This window comes from Chiloscyllium punctatum, chromosome 11 (genome assembly GCF_047496795.1).
Source record: "Chiloscyllium punctatum isolate Juve2018m chromosome 11, sChiPun1.3, whole genome shotgun sequence".
Taxonomy (NCBI): Eukaryota; Metazoa; Chordata; class Chondrichthyes; order Orectolobiformes; family Hemiscylliidae; genus Chiloscyllium; species Chiloscyllium punctatum.
In genome coordinates, this window is record NC_092749.1 from 29,633,054 (window position 1) to 29,658,498 (window position 25,445).

The 25,445-nt window shown below is 42.1% G+C and overlaps 1 protein-coding gene across 5 annotated transcripts in view; it reads left to right on the top strand.

Moving 5' to 3' along the window:
- Nucleotides 1-25,445, top strand: part of LOC140482861 (muscarinic acetylcholine receptor M3-like) — a 664,163-nt gene that overhangs the window by 541,796 nt on the left and 96,922 nt on the right. For all 5 annotated transcript variants that reach the window (XM_072580567.1, XM_072580569.1, XM_072580568.1 and 2 more), the window contains 2 exons: nucleotides 1,131-1,261; nucleotides 9,451-9,542. The gene's annotated coding sequence lies outside the window, so the exon portion shown is untranslated. The remainder of the gene's footprint in view (nucleotides 1-1,130; nucleotides 1,262-9,450; nucleotides 9,543-25,445) is intronic.

Consider the following 25,445-nt stretch of genomic DNA (forward strand, 5'->3'; position numbering starts at 1 on the left):
CAGATCCCCGAGAGAGTCTGTGTGTCTTTAAAGTAGCACAGAACTGTGCTGATTGGAGGATAATGATTTGCATGGTTTAACCTTGCCAATCATTATTGAAGTTAGAAAATGATTTCCTCACCCAATGAAATGAAATATGCAGCCAACTCTGTACAACTCTGTGGCAATTGTGTTTATTTTTCTACCTCTCTCTTTCAGTAGCTGAGTTAAATGTGTAACATTCTTTAACATGCATTTTCTTTTCAGGATTTAATCATATGAGTCTGCTTATGATTGATTCTCACTGTACTTGATGGGTTAAGCCTGGGCACAGACTCAGAGAAGAGCAAAGTTATTGAAAGAGCTGGCAACTGGAACTGAAGTATGGAGTCAACATTTCAGAGCAATATGAATGAAATATGCTACAGACAGAAACAAGTGTAATCTCCGCATTTCATTAAAATCCACATTTGTAGAGAAGCTATTTGAGTTGATAGCATGTCATGTTAATGCCTAGTCAGTCATATTTTAAAGTCACTATTAAGGTGAAGAGAAACAGGTGACCTTGAGTACATATAAATAAAGGTGCCGTTGTTGGGCTTTGGTTTTTTAATAGTGAAACATATTACAGTGATTTGGCAGCAAAAGCTGTTCAATTGTGTGAGAGAACGCTTTTGGACATAAAGAAAAGATGAATATAAATAGAAGGCTGATGTGGTAATGTCTCTCCCTCTCAAACAGAAAATTTAGGTTCAAGTCCTACCTGGTCCAGAGGTGGCCCATAGCAAGTCTGACCAAGTTGAATAAAAGCACCTAGTTATAAAAAGTCAGCAGTTTTGAAACTGGGAGCTGTGAAACTGAAGAAGTCAATAAACTCTTTCCACAAGGAAAAGCTACATGTCTTGGCTTCTGTCTCACCATCTAGCTTGGGTTCTATTGATACCAAAACCCTAGAGTCAGTCAGGCAGATCTTTCGCATTATTGTCATGTAGTTCAGAAATAGGCTGTATGGATTTGATGAACAACCACTGTTTATTCAGTATTAAAGCAATGGATGTTGACAATGTGACAATCTCTGCCTAATGCCAAATAAGCTTGTGTTTGCTTGTGTTCACCAGAATAACCAAATGTATTATTTTGTCAATCTTTAGGTGAATGAAGATGTTGAAGGAGTAAGAAAATGTAGAGCTTTCAACTGTGCTAATATTTTGGATGGAGTGTGAAACTGCTATTGAATGATTCATACACAGTGATGCCCAATAAAAATTCCTTCAGGGCACATGTAAGTAATTTTCATATTCTTAATTCAATATTTGTGAGGTTTCTAAAGTTTCTTTTTTCCTGTGCATCATGTAAAAAGGCACAAAGATCTACGAGTTATTTGTAAATGACATTTTGATGGAAAAATAAGAAAGAAATAACTTACAATCATGCAGCAGCTGTCAGAACCTCAGGATCTATCAAACACCTTATAGTCAATAAAGTCCTTTTGAAGGTTGATCACTGCTGTAGTGCAACTTTTTGGTGAAATATATCAGCATTTAAATATAATCTTCGTTTAATAATCATGTTATGCTCATGCTGCAACCAAGATCATCTCTTATAATCTCGAAGTGCTTTCTCCTTTCCTACAGTAAAAAATATTATGTAATTTAAAAAATAAAAAAAGTCCTGCATTTCCCAATCTCTGCATATGTCAAAATGTTTTGCAAACAATGAAATACTCTTGAGTTGTATTCATTGTTGTAGTGAAGAAAGTATGATAGCCAGTTTGTGAACAGAAAGCTTCTGCGTGCTTTGATCTTTGTTCTTCATCAAAGACTTCTGTGGGATCATTTATTCCTTTGAGAAGAACACTGGGGCAGTAGTTTAACATCTTGATACTGCACTGCTGTGCCAGCCCAGATTTTATACTCACCTCTCCAGAGTGGGACTTGAGTCCACAACTTCCTGACTCAAAAATGCCAAAGCTACCACTGACCACAGCTGGTTCCTGCAACTCTGAATTTCGATGGAACTAAACAATTAGTTTAGAGATTGGCAGTAATTCATTTAATATTGTTTTCAACAGATAAAGAATTAAGGGTCGATATCAGGTCAGGGCTCTGTGTCAGCCTAGCGATTCCCATATTGTTTCCCATCTGTGTTCATCATTCCACACTTTTAGCAAAATGCTTATGAAAGAATTTCCTTCCAATGAACAACCATTTTAAGTCACTTCCATTTCCTAATAACAGAATAAAAAGGACAAAACCATAACGCCTGAGATCTCCTTTGATGTCAGGAGGTTCATGTTATCTCTGCCAGATTTGATGTTTGACACTGAGATCCATTGCAGACCCTGTGTAACTGATAAATGCAGCACTCTGTGAAATGTATTTCAGTGTCAGCTCATCTCCCATCCTGATCTTCATACTGGCCTGATAAATAACATACTGCATGTGCACAATGTGGATTCGTCCTTCTGTTGGAAAACTCTATTCATGAACAACCCCTGCATTGAACTTGAAGGTGCACCATTTAACCAGATTCTTTAGGCAGATGATGTTCTTCCTTCAAGCAACTTGTGCAACAAAACCCAGTTTTCTCACCACCACATTACAAATTCCTTCAGTGGTTTATTGTTCCAATGGGCATCCAATGTCAAACAATGATGCAAAGATTTGAATGCCAGACAGATTAGATGCACTAAGAGTAGCAGTTCTAATTAGCCCTGACCTGCTTTGGATTTTCATGACACACACACACACCAGCACACAGACACGCACACACTCAGACACATACACACTCACACACAAACACACAAAGCCACACACATGCATATCCACACACACACAGACCCACTCACTCATGTGTTAATACACACACAGATACAAAGACCCCAATGGACATAGACACAAGCACACACACGTATACACACACATACATGTATACACACACAGACCCACACACACACATCCACGCAATATATGCACACATACTTGCCGACACAGACAGACAGACAGGCACACACACACACACATGAAATTAGCTAAATCACAAACTGTAACTTGAAAGGAATGAGGACACTAAAGCTAGGACAATAATAATAATGATAATAATAATAATAATGAACAATCCTGTCAAAAGAGGAAGCGGGCTGAGCATGTTAATGAAAAGATGAAGTTGAACAAAAGGAAAAGCTGTCTCAATATGTCACCAGGAGTTACATATTTTATAACTGGCCTCTGATATCTCCCATCCTGACCTGAATCCATTTGTATGTGATAGCTTTCAGTACTTAGAAACAGTAAAGTGACATTGTTCTTACTTGAGAGGTAAATGCTTCAAGGTGACCACAGCATACCACTTGACCTAGAGTATCGCACAGGTTCATTCCAATCTGAAACAACTGATTTGTAAATTTTCTCACACCTCCCAGACCTGACTACTCAGCTCAGGATTTCAAAGTTGCTCCTTCTTGAATTTCTTTAACAGGTCAACTAACCCACTGGGGAACTGAAGGGAGTCAGGTCTGTGCAAAGCCTGTTTTAAGCCAAATCTCCCAAGGATTGCCCCTATCATGGAACACCACATTTTTGGCCTGAACATCGGATTTGGCTTTTTGAAAAATGTGGAGCTGATCTGGGAATCTGCCAGCGCTGCACAATAGAGGCCAAGCTGCACCCCCTTTGTGAAAGCAGGAATTGCTGGATTCCAAGGGTTAAAGGACCCAAAAGCATTTTGACAAGCTATAGGGAGAAAGTGAGCATGTCAGTTAATTGGGTGAGGAAGGAGGGTGATAGCTAGGTGAGGGATAATGCAGCAGCTAATTGGGTGAGAGGCTAGGGTGGGTTTCAGAGCAGTTGAGTGGGATCAGAGGTGTATCAGGGTTGGGGTCAGGTCAGGGTGTGATTTGAAATGACGTTGTGTCAGGAGGGATGCTGTGTCAGATCAGGGAGACCAAGCTGGGGGTGGGGAGGAAGAGGTATTGGAGGGGGTGAAGACCCTGGGTTTTAGTGGCTCGAGTCTGGGAGCTGATGGGTAGAGATGGCTGTTAGGTCAGGTTGAATTGGAGGGGGGTGGGTAGGGGTCATTGGAAATGTTTAATCGGGGTGGTGGCGGGGGGTGGGGTGAGGAATTCATGGTTAACCAGGAATTAGAGTAGGTTTTAGTTTCTCTAACTCCCCTGGGTAACTGTCCGTACAGGTCATAATCCTTCAAGCATATGACTAATTCAGAGATATAGATTTTCCTTGAGAGTTCATGATACAATTAAGAGTCAACCATTATGCCGTGGTCTGATTTTACATGTAGGGCAGACTGGGGGAAAGTATAGCAAATCTTCATTGGAGGACATGAACGACTTCTTACAACAACATTGGAGGGCTGGTTTCATGATCAATATTGCTGGAAATAACTTTAAGTTCCAGATTAATGGATTGAATTAAATTTCTGCTCATTTTCATGTGGGGTTTGAGCCCTTCCACCCAGAATCTTAACCTGGGTCTCTGGCTGACTTAGGAGAAGGTGAGGACTGCAGACGCTGGAGATCAGAGCCGAAGACAATGATGCTGGAAAAGCACAGCAGGTCAGGCAGCATCTGAGGAGCAGGAGAATCAACATTTCAGGATAAGCTCTTCATTAGGAATGAGACTTGTGGACCAAGGGGACTGAGAGATAAATGGGAGGGGGTGGGGCTGGGGGGAAGGTCATTGAGAATGCGATAAGTAGATGAAGGTGAGGGTAATGGTGACAGGTCAGAGAAAAGGATGGAGCGGACAGGTGGAAAGGAAGATGGAAAAGGTCGTGAGGGTGGGGCTGAGTTGGAAGGTTGGATCTGGGATAAGGTGGGGGGAGGGGAAATGAGAAAACTGGTGAAATCCACATTGATCCTATGTGATTGGAGGGTCCCAAAGCGGAATATGAGGCGTTCCTCCTCCAGGTGTCGGTTGGTAAAAGTTTGGCAGTGGAGGAGGTTCAGGACCTGCATGCCCTTGGCGGAGTGGGAGGGGGAGACAATAGACAATAGGTGCAGGAGTAGGCCATTCTGCCCTTTGAACCTGCACCACCATTCAATATGATCATGGCTGATCATCCTTAATCAGTATCCTGTTCCTGCCTTATCTCCATAACCCTTGATTCCATTATCCTTGAGAGCTCTATCCAACTCTTTCTTAAATGAATCCCGAGACTGGGCCTCCACTGCCTCTGGGGCAGAGCATTCCACACAGCCACCATTCTCTGGGTGAAGACATTTCTCCTCATCTCTGTCCTAAATGGTCTACCCCGTATTTTTAAGCTGTGTCCTCTGGTTCGGCACTCACCCATCAGCGGAAACTGTTTCCTGCCTCCAGAGTGTCCAATCCTTTAAAGTCCTTTAGAGTTAAAGTGTTTGGCCATGGTGCAGTGTGGTTGTTTCGTTCATGTGTCCTGGAGATGTTCTCTGAAACATTCCACAAGTTGGCATCCTGTCTCCCCAATGTAGAGGAGAGCACATCGAGAGCAATGGACATAGTAGATGACATATGTGGAAGTACAAGTAAATCTCCAATGGATGCGGAAGGATCCTTTGGGGCCTTGGATGAAGGTGAGGGGGGGAGGTGTGGGCACAGGTTTTGCAATTCATGCGGTGGTAGGGAAGGTGCCAGAAAGGGGGGGGGGGTGTGGAGCGGGATCATGGGGGGGGGGGGGGGCATGGTCCTGACAAGGTAGCCGCAGAGGAAATGGTCTTTACAGAACACAGATAGGGGTGGGGAGGGAAATATTCCCTTGGTGGTGGGGTCTGTTTGTAGGTGGTGGAAATGGCGGAGGATGATGTGATGTATCACGAGGTTGATGGGATGGAAGGTGAAGACCAGTGGGGTTCTGTTCAGGTCACCTTCATCCGAGGTCCCAAAGGATCCTTCCACATCCACCAGAGATTTACCTGTACTTCCACACACATCATCTACTGTGTCCGTTGCTCCCGATGTGGTTTCCTCTAAACTGGGGAGACAGGACGTCAACTTGCGGAATGTTTCGGAGAACATCTCCAGAACATATGCACGAAACAACCCCACTTCCCCGTGGCTGAACACTCTGCCAAAGACATGCAGGCCCTGGGCCTCCTCCACCGCTAAACCCTTACCACCTGACACCTGGATGAAACGCCTCAACCTCCACCTTGGGACCCTCCAACCACAAGGGATCAATGTGGATTTCACCAGTTTCCTCATTTCCCCTCCCCCCACCTTATCCCAGATCCAACCTTCCAACTCAGCACCACCCTCTTGACCCGTCCTACCTGTCAATCGTCCTTCCCACCTATCCACTCCACCCTCTTCTCCGACCTATCGCTTTCACCCCTAACTTCATTGACCTATCACATTTCCAGGAACCTTCCCCCTAGCCCCACCCCTCACCCGTTTATCTCTCAGCCCCCTTGGGTCATAAGCCTCATTCCTGACGAAGGGCTTATGCTCGAATTGTTGATTCTCCTGCTCCTGACCGGCTGTGCTTTTCCAGCACCCCACTCTTCGACTCTGGATTACCTGACGAGTGCCAATACCACCATGTCACCAACCTTCCCTGTAAATAGATCATTTTTGTAAATATTCAGTGCCAAACTTTGAAATAATTATTGTGGAGAGATTTGGAGCATATTTATAATGCACCAATGTTTACCAGAGAGGTCAATCGTAAGACTTTCGTTGCAAGTGGAATCTTCTGGCCTATCAGTGAGCCAACTGATAGGTAGGAAATTTAAATAGGTGATTGGCTGATGCCCCAGAATACCAGCACTTTTCTGCCTCCCCATAAAAACAGGAGGACCTTAATCTAACCTTCCCACTCTGACATTAATTGAGGTGTTTAAGTGATAGATAAATTTTCACTCAAGAGGCCTATTCTTACTTGGGTTCTCATATTACAGATGTGATGAGGTAGAATCAGTCTATCCAACAGGTAATTCAGGCTGGGCAAGCTGTCCATTTGAGGATGAACCCATAAACCCCTACCCAGTGAGATCGTACCACCCATCTATTTCATGGTCACCCTTCCATCCTAGAGACCAGTGGGTACTATAGCCCTGGCACCATCCTATTTCCCTCTTTGTGGCACTGCCAACTGCTTGAATTGATAGCTTCTGATTGAACCATAACGTTTGGCAGGCAGTACTTCCTCAATTGGGGTCCTATTCCCAGTAGAAAGTCTGTGGGCCACCAATGAGTGGTATAGTGGTTCAGTGGTTAGCACTGCTGCCTCACAGCACAACGCACTCAGGTTCACTTCCAGCCTCGGGTGACTGCATGGAGTTGCACATTCTCCTCATGTCAACATGAGTTTTCTCCGGCTACTCCGGTTTCCTCCCATAGTCTGAAGATGTGCAGGTTAGGGTGGATTGCCCATGCTAAATTGCCCATATTGTCCAGGGTTGTGCAGGCTAGGTGGGTTAGTCATGGTAAATGTGGGGTTACCAGGATAGGGCAGGGGGTCTAGGTCTGGGAGGGATGCTCTTTGGAGGACCTTGATGGGCTGAATGGCCTCTTTCTCCACTGTAGGGACGCTATGACTCAATTACTTAAGTGCCTGATTGTCAGAAGTTCAAGTAGGTCCTAACAGGCCACTTGTCTCTTGTTGTAATCTCTCCTGCCTTCCAATTTATTCTAAAACTGGGAAGATTTCACCCTGTGAGTATGCTGTGGTAGAAAATAATAGGCTTCAAATGTACACTCAACATTTCACACAAATAATATCTGGATCATAACTGGGTTATGTAACAGACAAAAGAGATTCCCTCACAAGAAGGAGGAGTTAAAATATGGTCCATCCTACCCTTTCTGTCTATGGGTGACTCCATGCATGAGTAGACAAGCAGGAGGCTGGAAGAACCCAGCAAGCCAGGTACCATCAGGGGTTGCAGAAGTTGACATTTTGGGTGTAACCCTTCCTCAGGGCTGAGGGTGAGTGTGGGGGTAAGCTGCAGATAAAGGGGGTGGTGGGGGCAGGGTGGTGAATGGGGATAGATGAAGACAGGTAGGGTGTACGACCTGGTTGGTCAACGGGAGAAATGAATCCGGTTGGTGGCAGAGAGGGATGGAAGGGGAGGAGGAGCTGGGAAGGGAGTCGGGGGATGGGGAGGGAGGTCATTTGAAATTGGAGAACTCAGTGTTGAGTCCTCCAGGCTGTAGGGTGCCCAGGTGGAAGATAAAGTGTTGTTCCTCCAAGAGGAGCTGTGGTTTGTTTTGGCAATGGAGGAGGCCAAGGATGGTCATGTTGGAAAGGGGGGAAAACTGAAATGGGCGGTGACTGGGAGGTCCAGTCAGCCCCTGTGGACCCAGCTGCGATGCTCGGTGAGCCATTTCCTAACTTTACATTCGGTCTCCCCGATGTAGCGATGTCCACATCGGGAGCACCTGATGCAGTAAACTAGGTTGGAAGAGAAGCAGTTGAATTTTTGTCTCACCTGGAAGGACTGTTTGGAGCCCTGGCTGGAAGTGACAGGGTTGGTGTAACCTGCAGGTTTTGCATCTTTCCTGGTCGCAGGGGAAGGTACCTTGGGGTTCGATGGCAGGAGTGGCGTGAACCAAGTTTTGTCAGAGGGAACGGTCCTTGCAGAAGGCACAGAGGGGTGGGGAGTGGACAATGTTCTTGATGGTGGTGTCTATTTGGAGTTGGTGGAAATGTTTGAGGATGATGCGTTGGATGTGGAGACTGGTGGGGTGATGGTTGAGGACAAGGGGGACTGACTTTATTGCGTTGGCAAGGGGGGGGGGTGTTTAGAGCAGTGGAATGGGGAATAGAGGTAGTGCTGCGGAGGGCTGTCTGGGTGACAGAGAGGAATAGCATATTGTTCAAAAGGTGAGGGAGGTGGTGTACTGGCAGGTTTTGCATCTTTTCTGGTTGCAGTGGACGATACCTGGGGGTTCGGTGTTGGGGGTGGCGTTGACCAAGGACTATCAGAGGGAACGGTCCTTGAAGAAGACCCCCGCACCCACCCCCAGTCCTGAAGAAGGGTTCCACCCAAACCATTGACTTCTCCACCTCCTGATACTGCCTGGCTTGCTGTGTTCTTCCAGCCTCCTGCCTGTCGACTTTGGATTCCAGCATCTGCGGTTTTTCAGTCTCTATCTATGCATATGTGGCAGAGTCCTGCACAGCTCTCCCTCATGTTCTCCTGGACAGAAAATATTGTATAACATAGAACATCATAAGAAGACAGGAGGAAGAATAGAACCCAACAGGGAAAATGGGTAGAACCACCAAATGACACACAGGCTCATTCCTGAAGAAGGGCTTATGCCCGAAACATCGATTCCCCTGCTTCTTGGATGCTGCCTGACCTGCTGCGCTTTTCCAGCAACACATTTTTCAGCTCAAATGGCACACACGATTGCCCAGCTCATATTGTACACTTCCAAAGTGAGGACCAGTATATTTGTTTCCAGATGTTATTAGGTTTTTTGATTTCACTGCAATATTAAACATAATTATGAATTATACTCTTTGCAGATTTTCATCTTGTTTTAATGTGGTGCTGAATTGACTGCAGCGAGTTATTTGGCGCCTCAGTGATTTCCATGAGCCAAGTCGTGTCATGAAAGGTAAAACCTTCAACTCTATTTATTTGAAGAGGGAAAATATATTCGCTTCTCAAAGTCTTGAATGAGTCAAATGTCTACTTAATAGAAACATCAAAATGAAACAAAAGATTATATTTCCATCTTGTTTGGCAGGTTGAGAATCTGAGACATTTCCCCTGTACAAGATGTCTCATGATTGTAAACTATAATCTGTTTCAGTCATTGCTTCTGTTAGGGATTGGAGTGAGAACAGAACTTCAGCAGGCAATAAGTGAGAATGAGTAAGGAGAGACTGGCTGGAAAGTGGATGAGTGCACAGTTCTTTCATTTCTGATGCCGACAGTTAAAATCTTCCTGGACCAGGAAACACAAGTTCCACATCTGGAGATCACTCCAGGAAACAATCTCTCATTTCAAGTTGTGACCAGGACACCCTCTTAATTAGCAAGGAGGCAGGTTCCCAGATTAATTAAATGTGGCAGGCAGTCGATGAAAAATGGGGGCAGCTCATCAGAGGTCCTCAAGCCAAATGGTGGGGATTTCAGATTACAGTGAGAGGATGCTAAGAACTGAAGATATATCATAGCATCCCTACAGTGTGGAAGCAGGCCATTCAGGCCATAAACTCTACACTGACCCTCTGAACAGTATCCCACCCAGGCCCAACCCCTTACATTTCCCATGGCCAATCCACCTAACCTGCACATCTTTGGAAGGAAACCCACACAGACATAGGGAAAATGTATAAATTCCACACAGACAGTCACCCGAGGTTAGAATTGAACTTGAGTCCCTGATGCTGTGAGGCAACAGCACTAACCACTGAGCCACCATGCCAGCTATTGTGCCTATGCTAAATATGTGCATATGCTACCTGCAGCCAGGAGACATGAGAATGGAAGTTTCAGTGTGATGTGAAAAGGAGAATTATATGAGGATACTGATTTTCCTGCTAATACTATAGCAATTTCTCTTCCTCTAGACAGTGATTTTTCTCAGATTCTCTTTTCAGTATGAGTTTGCTCCTTGTCAGGCAATAACATGTCAGAAACGTCATCACGTCATGTGTCATCACCATCTGTAGTGAGGATAAGTTTCAGACTCAGAGCAATTACTTCTTGTATGCCTGCTGCACTGTTAAGATTTGTAATAAGCACCTTGGAATTTTTCTGATCTCAAGACTTGAGTACCGATTCAACAACATTAGGCATTTGTATACAACAGCTATCATGAGAATACTTTTGGCATTTCTTCATATGATGGCTTTCTTGCATCAAGTGGTAATTACCACTTGTCATTGTTGTCATCTACAGAATGAACTGACTGATATGCATCTTTATCCCTTTTGTGAAAAGCATGCTGATCCTTCACAGCAAAGGCATCAGGACTGAACTCGTCTGTGCTATCTTCAAAGAGTAATGATTTGGAGATGCCGGTGTTGAACTGGGGCATCGTTCCGAAAGCTAGTGCTTCCAGTTAAAGCTGTTGGACTATAACCTGGTGTTGTGTGATTTTTAACTTCAAAGAGTAAGATAAGGTTCAGGACCTCTTACTGCAATAAGTCGTTAATATCAGTGACACTTTGCTTGTCATTCTCCCCTTTCCTCTCTCATTTCAGTTCTAGAATATCATTAGGCAGCTGGTCACTTTAGCCCTCAATGTACTTCTCTCCCACTCCTACTTGCCTACCTCAAAGAGAAAGGAAAAAACTTTTATTTCCTCCAAATGTAGTCTCTTCACCGAATGCTGATCTGCTGCTGTAGTAATTTCTTTGCAATATTGAATGAACTTGAATTTCTTCTGCAGCTGGTAAATAAAGAAGATTCCAAGCTACACACATTTCTCTTCTGTTTTTAATGAAGCAAAATATTGATTAGAAATGATGTCCAAAGTTTCAGTGACCTCTCTCTGATTATATTGAAATATGGCGTGCATCTGTCCGTGCCCACTGAGTAAAATAACTCCTGCACCATCAGTTGAAGGGGTTCAGAGAAATTCAGGTTTCAGCCATGGTGTAATTTCTGAAAGAATAGACACCCCAACTCCTGTGTTCAGTTAAAATCCCTGTTCCTACCATTAACCATGATATTTACATACTGGCAATTCTCTTGTGGAACTACCTTTTCCCCTAAGCAGAGTACATTCTGTTCTTCAGTGCCGTCTACCACTTGGTGACTTGCATGTTGCAGTGTTCTGGTTTTAGACTTTTGTGCCACAGATGGAAGTCCCTTACTGATGCAGCAAAGTAAATAGTCTCTCTTACGGTATGCATGGCTCTCAGTGTTAATTGCTCCCAGTACAGTTTTACTATCACCACAATGAGGGCACGTAGAAATAACATTGAATGCACTCTCTTCCCAATCTTCCTGTCTTTTTTGCTGGTACATTGACAGCCTCTGATTAGTTAAGTGGATGAAATCAGAGTCAGTGATCAAGAGCAGAGAGTCTCTCTGTCTCTTCAGACGAACCTTCTGTACTATTTGTGAAATTCAGCCTGTCTGGCTAACTATGCTGCTTCAGCCAAAGTAAGGTCCTGTTTGGATGCAGGTAATTCAGATTTCCTTCTGTAACCCAACCTCTCTGAGCCACCAGATGCCTCCTAGCTCCAAAGAGCAGCACTGTTCCTACATGCTGCCTCTTCCTCTGCCCATCGCCCCAATTGTATTCATTGGCCTGTGAGAGGACTCCTCTCATTATGGCTGTCCTGGGTCTTGTGGTTGGGTTTTCACTTGATTGCCACCGCTCAAGTGCATCAGCCTGAGGGCAACCAAGTCCTCCCCGTACTCTGTGACTGCTGAATTGCAAATGGGCTGCCAGTGTCTTCAGCAGGGACATAAGCTGAGAATAAACTGCAGAGCGAGAGAGACTCCAAAAGCCCCCAACCCACATGTGCTACCTGCTTTCGAAGCATTCTTTGGTAAGCATTCAAAAACAATGAATGCTTTTCCATTCAATGATGTAGTCATTGCGGTATGTATAGCTGGATGTCGAAAGTATCTTTGTGGAATTGCGTATCACAGGATGAGAAGGTGAGGTAGATTTTAAAAATTCCAGTGCAGGGCGGAATAATTACATTAGATTTGCAAACGCTAATGAAGATCTGATTTAAAAAATGAGGAGGACCAACTTTTCTGCCAGTGGCCTTCTTCCAGTTGTCAGCAGGGGAGTTCCAGGCCTGAAATGCTTCAGCGACCCAGCAGGTCCAGCAGCATGTGTGAAGGGACAACTAGAGTTACCTTTTCATACTAGTGACCTTGGACCAGAATTGAAAATGTCACAAGTACGTCAGGGGAGGTGGTGGTAGCCTAGTGGTAATATGATTAGACTGGAAACGCAGGTCAATGTTATGAGGACATGGGTTTCAATTCACACTTGATAGATGGTGAAATCTGAATGCATTATAAAGTCGATAACAAATTGACCTATAAGTGACCATTTAACCATTGTCAATTGTTGTGAAAGTCCATTTAATTCACCAATGTCCTTCAGGGATGGAAATCTACCGTCCTTACTTGCACTAACCTATGATAACTCCTGACCTACAGCAATATAGTTGACTATTAACTGCCCTCTTGGCAGTTAAGGATGGGCAATAAATGCTACCCCAGACACAACACATGAGTAATTTTTTTAAAAAGTGCTTTGAGCATGTAACGAGTTCATGAAGCAAAAAGGCGAAGTTTCATGAAGGGATGGAAGTTGGGAATGCTTAAAAGAACAGCGAAGTATATACAATCAGCTGATGTCTGAAACAAAGGTTGAGCAGTGGTTTTAAAGTGAAATTATTGAATCTTATGTTGAGTCCAGAAGTTTGTAATGTGTCTAATCACAGCTAAAATTCAACTGGGATCACTGTCCATTTCCACCAGGGAGTTAAAATTGCCCTATGGCCTGTTCTCTTCTCACCGGTGTAGTTACTGATGGTAATGACATTTGAACCATGGCAAAAAGGAACATTACTGTTAGCGTTCTCACAATAAATCCCATCAGAATGCCACAGGCATTATTTGCAAAACGCACTTAAGACTGCAATCACCCTGGGACATTCAATCAATGTGAAGATACAAAATGCAAAATATAATTTATGTAATTTGTCCACGTCAACAGTGTTCTTGGATTATTTTTGCTACAGACTATTATTAGAGATTGCATACAGATCCAGAAAGCAGTATTCAGTAAGTACTCTTCAAGATTGCTTTGTTTTTCTTATGGGTCCAGAGGGAACAACCACTAACTAATCCCTGAAGTTTGAGACAACAATAGTGTGGAGAGTGACATTTATAAACCTTTTTTTTTAACTTGCAATCCTGATCAAGAGTAGTCCCTTCAAATCAAAAGGCTATAAATTATAGAAATAAGATAAGCTATAGGTTTTAAATTAAAGGATATGGCAGTAGTGGTGGTGGGTTGGGGGGGAAGTATATTTGGGTTTTGGGACCATCAATTTGATGGCCATTAAGTGCCAGTCCCATTAGCTAAAAGCCACAGAGATTAAATGCCTGTAGAGCATCAATGTGCACCGTTTCTGGATCAAACATCTGCTGAAGTCTGCATGAATTGTGATTGTAGCTTATTTAGACCGGACAATTATAGATGTACGATGCTCAGGTTACAGACAAAAGGGACAAATGTGGCTGCAGCTAGGAATATAGTAAAGGCAAAATTCCAAAGTCAGAAGGTCATAATTGTCCTTCTGTTGGGCTCGAAGACAGAAAAATGTGTAACAGCGAGCTGGGAAATGTTTCTGTTTCCTCAGACTTAGTGAAGAAAAGGTTCTTAGTTCATCTGAAGGGTTTCTTTGAGTGAACTATAACCTTAATTCTGATTTTTACCATTTCAAAATGGAGAAAGTGTGGCATCAACATTTTTTGGGGGCAGCTTTTACTCTAATTCCTCCATCCAGTCCTTGGCAAACATATGGTCCTGATATCAAAACCTTTTCCTTATTTTTGATGGTCAGCCATTCGCTGAGTAGATTCCAGAGGAATCTCTGCCCCATTCTGGAATATCAGGATGCAGTGATTTTGCTTCTCATCAGTACTGCTGTTATAATGTTAATGCAGCCTGAGTGTGGATTCAGGGCACCAGCTTATTCAACAGGGGTTCCAGATGCAGGTTTATCCTTTGTGAATTTCATGCTAATATAAAAAACAAAAGTACTGTAAATAAACCCAAAACTTGCAAGGAGATATTTATAAAACTGCTTGATTGCAGATTAGTTCCCTGTACAAATCCTAGTCTATCTGGAACATATGCCAGGAAGTAGCTTTTCAAGTTAATAAGTGGTTAAGAAATGTCTGTCTGGAGGTCTTGTGGCTCAGTGGGAAATGTTCCTGACTCCAAACCAGCAGCTGTGGGTTTAAGTTCTATTCCAGGATCTTGATATCCAAGGAAAGTGTGTCAATAACATGGTCAAATAAGCTGAGTATCAATTATAGATCTTCGCAAAATCCAACAATATCAGGTGGTAGGAGCAGAGAGATTACTGGTCAGCCATGTGGTGGTTAAGAAATCAAAGTCTCTACTATCACTAACCATAGCTCCAGTTTACAACATGAATGTAAAAATATATACTGCCACAGCAACTCAGGCACGTTTGGGTGGTTCAAAAAAAGGATACCAATTGGCTAGAAGGCCAGTGTGGATCACATTGGTGCCAACAGAACAGGGTTTGATCGAAGGTCAATTCAGGACTTCTCGCTTTGAGGGTTGTAACTCTTTTGTCATATGGCTTGATGTCTCACCATGAGTTTGCATTCCTTGCAGACTAGTTAAAGAGAAATCAAGAGAAGGACTGTTTTCAATCTTAGCCTTTCAAAATAATACCATTTATTATACATTCATACTGCAATACATGGTGAACATAGATATTCCAGCTCTGATTTATAATTATATTCAAGAATAACTAAAGCGTCTATTTTATGTGTGCAAGACCTTACAATATCAGTGTTTTTTCCAGAGGGTGAGGAGTTCTGGTGTTCTGTTCTTCCAGTGTCCTAACTCTGCTTAGTCTGTGGCATTTATACCCAGTGATGTGCAGCTCTATGGCATCATTGCCAGGTTGTTTCAGTGTCCTAAGGTCTTACGCAGCAGTGTCATTATGTGTTGGATCAGCAAACAGCAACGTGAAGACAACAAGCTTATTAACCTGAAGGAAATAATGAAGTAAAAAAAAAACAGTATTTTATTCATTTAAAGAACATTTAATGGCCAATTTTCTTCACCTCCAACATTGCTTTTCAAATGTATTTGTGGCAACTTATAACACATGGATCAACCTTATGGAAGAGAAATGATTGAAAGATATGTTAGTGTAAAGATTTTGCTGATATTATGATGCCAGTACTCAATATGTTCAAATAATATTCCTGCATCTAATATGTTGATGAAACTGATATCATGTTGCTATGGAGAAAGTGATGTGTTTCCATGTTAAGACTCAAATAATTTTTCCTCGACTTTAATTCACTTATGCTAAATCAAACATTTCTTTTGTTGCTGTCCAGCTTTTTAATAGAAATATCATGCCTGGCAACTCAATATTTAATGAATATCCCAGGATCTGGTTATGGGATGGCAGTTTGACATAGAACGAATTGTCAATCAAAGTACTGGGAAGTTTCTTACTGTTTTGTCTCAGTTCACCCTCTTTAAAATTAAAGATCTAACCCAGTTCCATTTGTGAAGAGGAAAGGTGCTCTTCTCAAGACTTTGTAGTATGTGTTTGTTGCCTTTTTCATTGATTTAACTGTAATGCAACTTTATGAAGTGAAATCCGACTAAACTGATCGGCAGTGGAGAAATTTTAAGTCAATAAACAAATTAAGTCGTGATATTAAATTGCACATCCATCCCATATTCACTGTTGTATTCCAGAAAGTCAGTTCATGAAGGGTAGAAATGAAACCAATCTTTAACCAATGTATAAACATTTATTTGCAGTGTAACACATTAAAACCACAGCCCTCCTAAACTAACACCCCTAGTTAATATCCACCACCTGCTACAATTAAACATTGTTAGTATACAGTTCGGGCTCACTTGCATTGCAGCCAATGGGATAGGTTAAAATCATCCCTCTTCTTTGAATAAGATAAAAATATCAAGTTATTGTGATCTAGAATGGATTGCCTTAATGGGCAGTGAATGTTTACTGAGTAGTACTTTCTGAAGGATATTGAATAAATATTTGAAGAGAAAAGAGTAGGCAATAAAACAAAAAGATATAGAATCAGCAGTTGGTTATTCAGCCCAATGAGTCTCTTATTCCATGCAAAGCAATTATGGCTGCTCTGATAATCTTCAACTTGGCTTTACTGCCTTTTCCTCATAACCCTGATTCATCTACTGATTCGAAATCTGTATATCTCAGCCTTTCATATCCTTAATGACCCAGCCCCAACAGTCCTCTGAAATTTTAAAAAAATCTAGAGATTCACCACCCTCTAAGAAAAGAAATTCTTCCTCACCTCCATTTTAAATGGGTGACCTCTTACTTTGAGATTACATCCTCTAGTCCTGGATCCTCCCTCAAGGGGAAACAACCTTTCTGTATCTACCCTTCCAAGCCCCTCAAGAATCTTGTCTGTTTCAACAAGATTGCTTCTAATTTTTCTAAACTTAATTGTGTGCAGGTCTAATGTACTCAATCTGTCCTCCTAACAGTCCCTCAACCTTCTCTGGATTGCTTCTAGTGCCATGCAATTTTTCCTGAGATAAGAGGGCCAAAACTGCTCACATTAGCCCAGATGTGATCTAACTAGTGCTTTTTTTTTGGTTTTAACGAGAACTCCCTACTTTTATGCTCCATTCCCTTTGAAATAAAGGCCGAAATTGCAACTGCTGATTGTGGATGTCAGCATTTTTCTGATATCTGCCTGAGTGCTCTTAAGTCTCTCTGTGATGTAGTGCCCTTGCCTTTCTCCATTTAGTTAATATTCAGCTTCTCTGTTCTTCCTGCCAAAGTGCATAACCTCACATCTTCCCCCATTATATTCCTTATGCTAATTCTTTTATGAGACAATGTGAGATTATGCTTAGTTTTTTTTGAGAGATAATGTGAGATCGTGTACCTTGACAGGAGGAGGAGAGAACCAAGGCTGCATGCAGAGTCATCAGGCTCAAAACATTAGCTCTGTTTTCTTCTCACAGATGCTGCCTGACCTGCTGAGTTTCTCCAGAAATGTTTGTTTTTGATGAGGACTGGCCCTGATTTGATGCCTCTTTCAAAAGCAGAACAAGGCAGGAGGAGCTAAATGGCTTCCTTTTGTGCGGTTTCATTTTATGATGGCAAGTTCAATAAAACTAGAACAAAAAGAGGCAAAGTCTGTGAAAATTTATTGATTTACCTGCTTCAACACTTCACTTTTATCTCAACGTCTTAACAATCTGAACAAATTTTTGTGGTGATCTGCCATATTCAATAGCATCTTCATCACAGGTGCTCTCTTGTTGGTTGTGGGTTGGAGCAAGGAAATGAAAGGATTTGTAAACTTGAGCTTTTGATTCTATGAGGCCCCAATGATGTTAACTCCCAAATTTCACCTCAATGCTCCCAATCTCTCCTGTGTCCAAACAAGGCTCATTGGCATTTGGGAGTGGAATGTCAGGGTAGCCCGAGAGTTTGGTCTGCACCCAAAGGCAGTTGGGTGCATGGTTATAGATTTCACCCATCTTCCAGCCCACTCTGCCCTGTCTGACCTTTTTATTTTCAATCTTCACCTCACAGAACGTTCATAAAAAATAAAAAGCAATCATAATTTTTTGTCAGCCATGGCTCACTTGGTAACACTTCCATTTCAGAAGGCTGTGAGTTCAAATCCTACTCCAGTCACTTGAGTGGAACAATCCAGGCTGACACTCTCAGGTCGTACCCAGGGAGTGTAGCACAATCAGAGGTGATGTCATTCGGATGAGATGCTAAACCAGGCCTAATCTGCTCCCCCAAGGTGGTGTGAAAGATTTCACGATGCTAATTCAAAACAGACAAGGGAAGTTAGTCCAGTGTTTGTGCCAATGTTCATCCTTCATTCAACATAATAGAAATATATTATCTAGCCATTATCACCTTCTGGTCTGTGGTAGTTTGTTGTGATTCTCTGATTCTCACTCTACAGCATTGACTGCATTTGAAAGGCTTGATTGTAAATGCTTTGGTGCATCCTGTGATTGAGAAAGGTTCTATGTAAATGCAAGTAATTTTTCCATATCTGTCTCAACAACCATATGATTTTTCTCCTCAATTTGTCCACAGTTGCATCCAGGTGGATACATTTTATTATTCTTGGAGGCATCAGTGGGGTTGTCAACTCTTGGCACCTTAGCATTTGGGTGAGCCACATGGATAGTAAACTGGAGAGCACCTCAAACATATAACCTCCTGAGTCATAGGTGTGTGTACTGCTGAATGAGTGGGAGTTCTTTGTACTCAATTCCGACATTGTGAATTTCAGTTTTCTTGGAAGCTTCTATCTTGAATCCTTCTGCCTTAAATCCTTCTAGCTTGGGAGCCCACTGCCCATCATTACTTAAATGGTGAATATGCCATCTGGCCACTGACCACCAACTTAGTATTAATGGCGAAAGGGATGAGACAGTATGGGGAGAAAGTGGGGACAGGACACTGAGTTGGAGGGGAAAGTGAGGACTGCAGATGCTAGAGATCAGAGTCGAGAGTGTGGTGCTGGAAAAGCACAGCAGGTCAGGCAGCTTCTGAGGTGCAGGAAAATTGACCTTTTGGGCAAAAGCCCTTCATCAGGAATGTGGCTAAGTTGGGTGATCAGCTCTAGTCATATTGAATGGTGGAGCAGGCTTGAAGGGCTGAATAGCCTACTCCTGCTCCTACCTTCCATGTTTCTACATTTCTTGAAGATGGTATCACACGCCAACCCAGTCTGGGATCCTGACCCAGAAATTCAGCCGCTTGTATTAAAGAACATTCATCACTGCCGTCGCATTTCCATCTTGCAGCCAAAAGTGAAATCTGGTAATTTCTCGAGTGAAATCACCAGTTTCTGGAAGTCTCATACTATTATTCAATGCTCACTTTTAACAAGATTGCAACTGTCTGAGTTTGTTTCACTCAGACTCCTTGAAGCAGGAGGGTGAGCAGAGTTTCACTCTGGGCTAGGTTTGACATTTTGTGTTACTTGCAAACTTAAATTTGCCCAGCATCTCCATTAGCTCAGAGGGTGGACCGTCCTGTACCATAGGCATCTCCACGCACACTGTCATTAATGCTTCAAATTGAAATCATTCATGCCCAAGAGCTGAATGGAAGCAAACCGCGTATGAAAATAATGTCATGGTTGTTTAGAGATGGAAGATCTCCTATTAGTAATAGCTCAGTTTATATTGGCCTATCAATCATCTGGACGGAGACACCCTTTGGCAAATGTATAGTCTTTAATCTTCATAACACAATGCAATAAATAAATCCTGCATAATCATGTCAATCCATCAGATGAGCTACAAAATGTTGATGATAATTCACATTATTTGTCTATTGTTTTTGTCTCTTTAATAAGTACAAAGCAAAGCCTTTTCCCATGCGGAGCCCCAACATGTAATAGTGAAAATCACTAGCATCCTATTTTGGTTTAAATCGACTGAGCTACCTTATCTCAGAATGGACTGTAAAGACCAACCTTCAAGCCCTATTCGGATGCCCTGATCTTGTCAATTAAGATTCAGACAATCTCCCGCTTACATTGCTAATTTAAGTAGCATATCCATGGCACAGTTTGCAACGAAGACCTTTTTCTCAGACTCCTTATTATTTCCTTAATTGTTGAATTTCCCCGCTATCAACATCCTGGAAATTACAATTGACTAGAAACTGAACAGGACCAGCCTTTTCAATACTGTCAAGTCAGAGGCTAGGAATCATGCAGCAAATAATGCACCTCCTGTCTCCCCAAAGCCTACAAGGCACACGTCAGGAGTGTGATGGAATACTACCCATTTGTCTGGATGAGTGCAGCTCCAACAACACTCAAGAAGCTAGAAACTATCCAGATGAAGCAGTCTACCTGATAGACACCTGGCCACCACCTTCAAAATTCACACTGTTCACTACCAACACACTATGGCAGCAGTGTGTACCATCTACAAAACACACTGCAGAAATTCACCAAACCTCCTTAGACAGCACCCTGTAAACCTACAATCTGTACCACCTGGAAGGAGAAGGACAGCACTTGCATGTGAACGTAATCACCAATAAGTTCTCCTTCATGACACACACCATTCTGCCTTGGAATTAAGTTATCGTTCCTTTGTTGTAGCTGGGTATAAGCCTGGAGCTCCCTTAACTGCTGATGACCTACCCTTTGATTTACAGTAGTTCAAGAAGGCAGCACACCACTACCATCTCCAGGGCAGTTAGGGATGGGCAATAAATGCTGTCTGAGCCAGTGTTGCCCATGAACGAAAACAAAATCAGTGCCATCTGAGTGTTCAACTTCTTGCTGAAAACATCACATTGTTGATACACTGTGGGTGATAAATTTGCCAAGTAAATAAGCATCATTCAAGTTCAACAGGTAACCTCAATGTGAAATATTTTTAGATATCTCAAGGTGATGTGGTGCAATGTAAATGCAAGTTGTATTTCAGTTTGCTTCTGCAAGTCGTTTGTTGATTTATAGATTGGTAGTAATTTATGACCCAGACTCAATTGAAAATACAGAAAACATGAAGAAGGCTAGCAGGGTTTCTGATGTAAGATCAATTAAATTATAGCTCTCCCCCTGTGATCTCTGAAACTCCATGCCTTTCTGCTGTGCAGAAAGATTTTTATTTCGAAAGGGGGGGTTGTAACTACACCAGGCACACGTTATTACAGCAGGTATGGCTGTATATTGCAGGTAGAAAGACTTTGCAATATTATTAACAGTGTTTCCATATTATTTATATTTTGGACATGTCACTTGTGACCACAGGAGTGCTAGAGTCATGGTGGCGAGACTTTTGAAGGCTAGCATTGCTGAATGTCCACTATAAAGCACAGGCAGCATTTTCTGTTCTGGGAAGAATGCCGAGACAGAGATGACATGGGATACTAAGTGTCATTAAATTGGAGTTCATTTTATTCACTCATGAGAGGGAACCTTTGCTAGCAAAGCCAGCATTTTTGTCATTCCCTCATTATCCTTGAGAAGGTGGTGAACACCTCCTTAAACCATTGTATTCCATGTGGTGTAAGTCCATCTACAGTGCTGTTAGGAATGGAAGTCCAGGACTCTGACCCTGGAATAGTGAGTGGAAAGGTGATATCCTTAAAATCAGGGTGGTGTGTGATTTGGAGGGAAAATTAGATTTTTTCATACTTGTGACAGTCATTATTTGGAAGTTGTGTGGCACTTGATTTTAATTGGGGTCTCACTTTCAGCACTTGACTTTTGATTTAATTTCAGGGTGCACCATAAAGCGTATGCATTTTAAGAACATTCTATGAGAGCCCCTTCAAAACATCCAATTCAAAACCCTTAGAAGAGCTGGATACATTGAGGCAACTTAGATGTATTACATGCATTCGATAATCAGTTTGAAAATCTTCCAGTCCATTATTGGCCTCTATGATCTTTTTGAAAGAGTTTTAGTTAAAACTTTTGAATGAAGATATTTGTCTTACAATGATGCTCATAATGTGGAAGTAGAACATAGAACATTACAGCGCAGTACTGGCTCCTCGGCCCTCAATGTTGCACCGATCTGTGAAACCAATCTGAAGTCCATCCAACCTACACTGTTCCATTATCATCCATATATTTATCCAATGACCATTAAAATGCCCTTAAAGTTGTTTAGTCTACTACTGTTGCATGCCCATCCCTAATTGCCCAGAGGACAGCTAAAAGTCAACCACATTGCTGTGGGTCTGGAGTCCCATGTAGGCCCAAGACCAGGTAAGGATGGCAGTTTCCTTCTCTAAGTGACATTAGTGAAGCAATTGACAACAGCTTCATAGTCAGTATTTGATTCTTAATTCCAGCTTTTTATTGGATCCAGATTCCACCATCTGCCTTAGCAGGAGTGGAACCCAGGTCCCCAGAACATTATCTGGATTTCTGGGTTATTGGTCTGGCAATAATACCACTAAACCACCACCTCCCCTACAGGAGACCATCGATTATAAATCCAATCAGAAAGTCAGAAGAAGTCTCTTTGCCCCAAGTATAGTGAGAATGTGGAACATGCTGTTACTTTTGGCTGAGATCCCACTTTCATTTCAGTCAAGAAGGAAGACAATAAACATGACTGGAAGCATAGAGAGGCCAATAATACAATCATAGTCTTAATAAAAGCATTTGTAAACAAATGCATTAAGTGTTAAATTGAATGTATTTGGGAACATAGGCACTGAAAATGATATGTCCTGGAGTCTGGGGTCTCTATAGGTCAAAAATCATCCTTCTGTGAGAGAAACGAAGCAATGGAAGGGAAGCAGTGTCATTTTTTCTCAAATCCAGCATTCAGATTTATTCCATTTTGCTTGGCTTGTAAGTTTAAAATTAAGTTATGATTTTATTATATGCATGGATAAAGTATATGGCACCTTTCAAACTCTATGCACCTGTAACTCAGCTTGATGCCAAGTAGTGAGTGAACAGCTATTCTCACAAGTTACAGATACAGTTAATCCTTCTTCTGTAAACTCACAGAAAACAGCAATTTTCAAACACCTGGATTTGGAAAGAATCCAATGTTTTGCTGCTACAGGTGGCAAGCTCTGATTTACTGATACTCTAGCTCTGATTTTGAGGAGATCTAGGAGAAAATTAGGACCGCAGACCCTGGAGAGCAGAATGAAGAAGTGTGGCACTGGAAAAGCACAGCCGGTCAGGCAGCACCCAAGTTTCAGGAGAGTCGACATTTCAAGCATAAGCTCTTCATCATAAACATCAACTCTCCTGCTCCTCGGATGCTGCCTGACCAGCTGTGCTTTTCCAGCACCCCACTTCTAGGAGATCTGTCTGATTTGTTGCCTGCTCAACTGTCAGGCTCATTGGCACTCTCTTTAGTTCAAACAGCCGTATGGGGTTCAGCATTTATAGGAACTGTATCTGCAGCCAAGAACATAATTGATTCTATTGGCTTGTCATCAATAGTGGATGAGGAGGCTTGAGTTCACAAACGCATGAATCAGGAGTAGGAGGAGACCACTCATCCCCTCTAACCTGCTCAGGTCATGGCTGATCTGATTGTGGACTCAACTCCACATTCCCACCCACCTGTTAGAACCACTGAATCCCTCGTTTGTCAAGTATTTATCTACCTCTAACTGAAAAGGATCAATGACCAACCTCCACTGATTGAGAGAAGAGATTTGCAAAGGCTTTCAACTCTGAGCAAAAAAAAGTCCTTCTCATCTCCATTTTAAATGAAAGGCCTCTTATTAATAAACTATGTCCCCTATTTCTAGTCTCTCCCACAAGGGGATCTGTCTTTCACTCTGTCGAGTGCTCTCAGATCCTTTCAATAAGATCAGCCTTCGTTCTTCTGTATTCTGATGGATACATTCCACCCTTTCCAATTGTTCCTAATAAGGTAACAGCCACATTCCAGGTAACAATTGAATGAACCTTCTTAAACAGCTGCCAATGCATTTACAGCCTTTCATGAATAAGGAGACAAAAACCATGCACAGTACTCCAGATGTGGCCTTGACAACACCAAATAACTGTAGCAAAACATCCCTACCATTATATCCCATTGCCTTTTGCAATAAATTACAAATTTCGATTTGCCATCTAAATCATGGCAATCAGCTCTCGAACTCCAGACTTCTAAATTCAAATTCTTAAATTGTCAGTTTTAGACATTGACTGCATTTCATTCATACATGAAGAAAAGAAAGTTAATGTCTGAGATATTATGACTTTTGCTTGAGGTTATAAATCTGGAGATAAATTTGCAATCATTGACAAACTTGGCCAAAGGCTTTTTTTATGGGAATTTGTACTGGAGCCCACAGTGATTAGAAACCTACTTTGGCATAGCATTCTCTAAAAGGGATCTGGATTCTGTGTGACCAGGACTGGCAATAGAATATCCCTTCACTCAATCAGAACAATGAATTGTTAATAAGCTGTACAGAGTCTGAACTAGGAAGTACAATGCCAAACATTTAATTCAATGCCAAATCAGACACAGAAAGTGTAATAAAACAAGAATATGAAGGAAAGAAAGAGAGAAATAAAACAGTGAGAAATATAAAATAAAATTTAAAGGCAGTTTGGTTTTCAAAACCTCAACTATAATTAAACTTTGTACTTTTAAATTTCATGTTAAATGCCAGAGAGATTATATAATAGCAATTAAGACTTAATAAAACATTGAAAGGTGTTTACAGTAAATGCACAAGCCCTAACATTTCTGTTGTTTCTGTATGTTTAATGGGTTTCTCTAATATTTATTGCCATCTCACAGGGCAGTTAAGAGTGAACCATATGGCTGTGGGTCTGGAATCACATGGAAGCCAGACCTGGTAAGGATGACTGATTTCTTTCTCTAAGGGACATGAGTAAACCAAGTGGGTTTAAATAACAATTGACAGAGTTTACATGGTTGCAAAGAGGCTAGCTTTTTGTAGATTTCAAACGTTATGATCTGCCATGGTGGGATACACGCTCATGTTCCAGAAGCATTAGCTTTGGGTTCGAGAATACTCATCCAGTTTCTCTCTGACTGTAACAACACCTTGCCCTTACGAGATAGAGCGGCTTCACACCTTTATATGTACTTCAGTGATGAGCTATTGACAAGATAGTCATAGTCATAGGGTCATAGAGACGTACAGCATGGAAACAGACCCTTCAGTCCAGCCCATCCATGCCGACCAGATATCCCAACCCAATCTAGTTCCACCTGCCAGCACCCGGCCCATATCCCTCCAAACCCTTCCTATTCATATACCCGTCC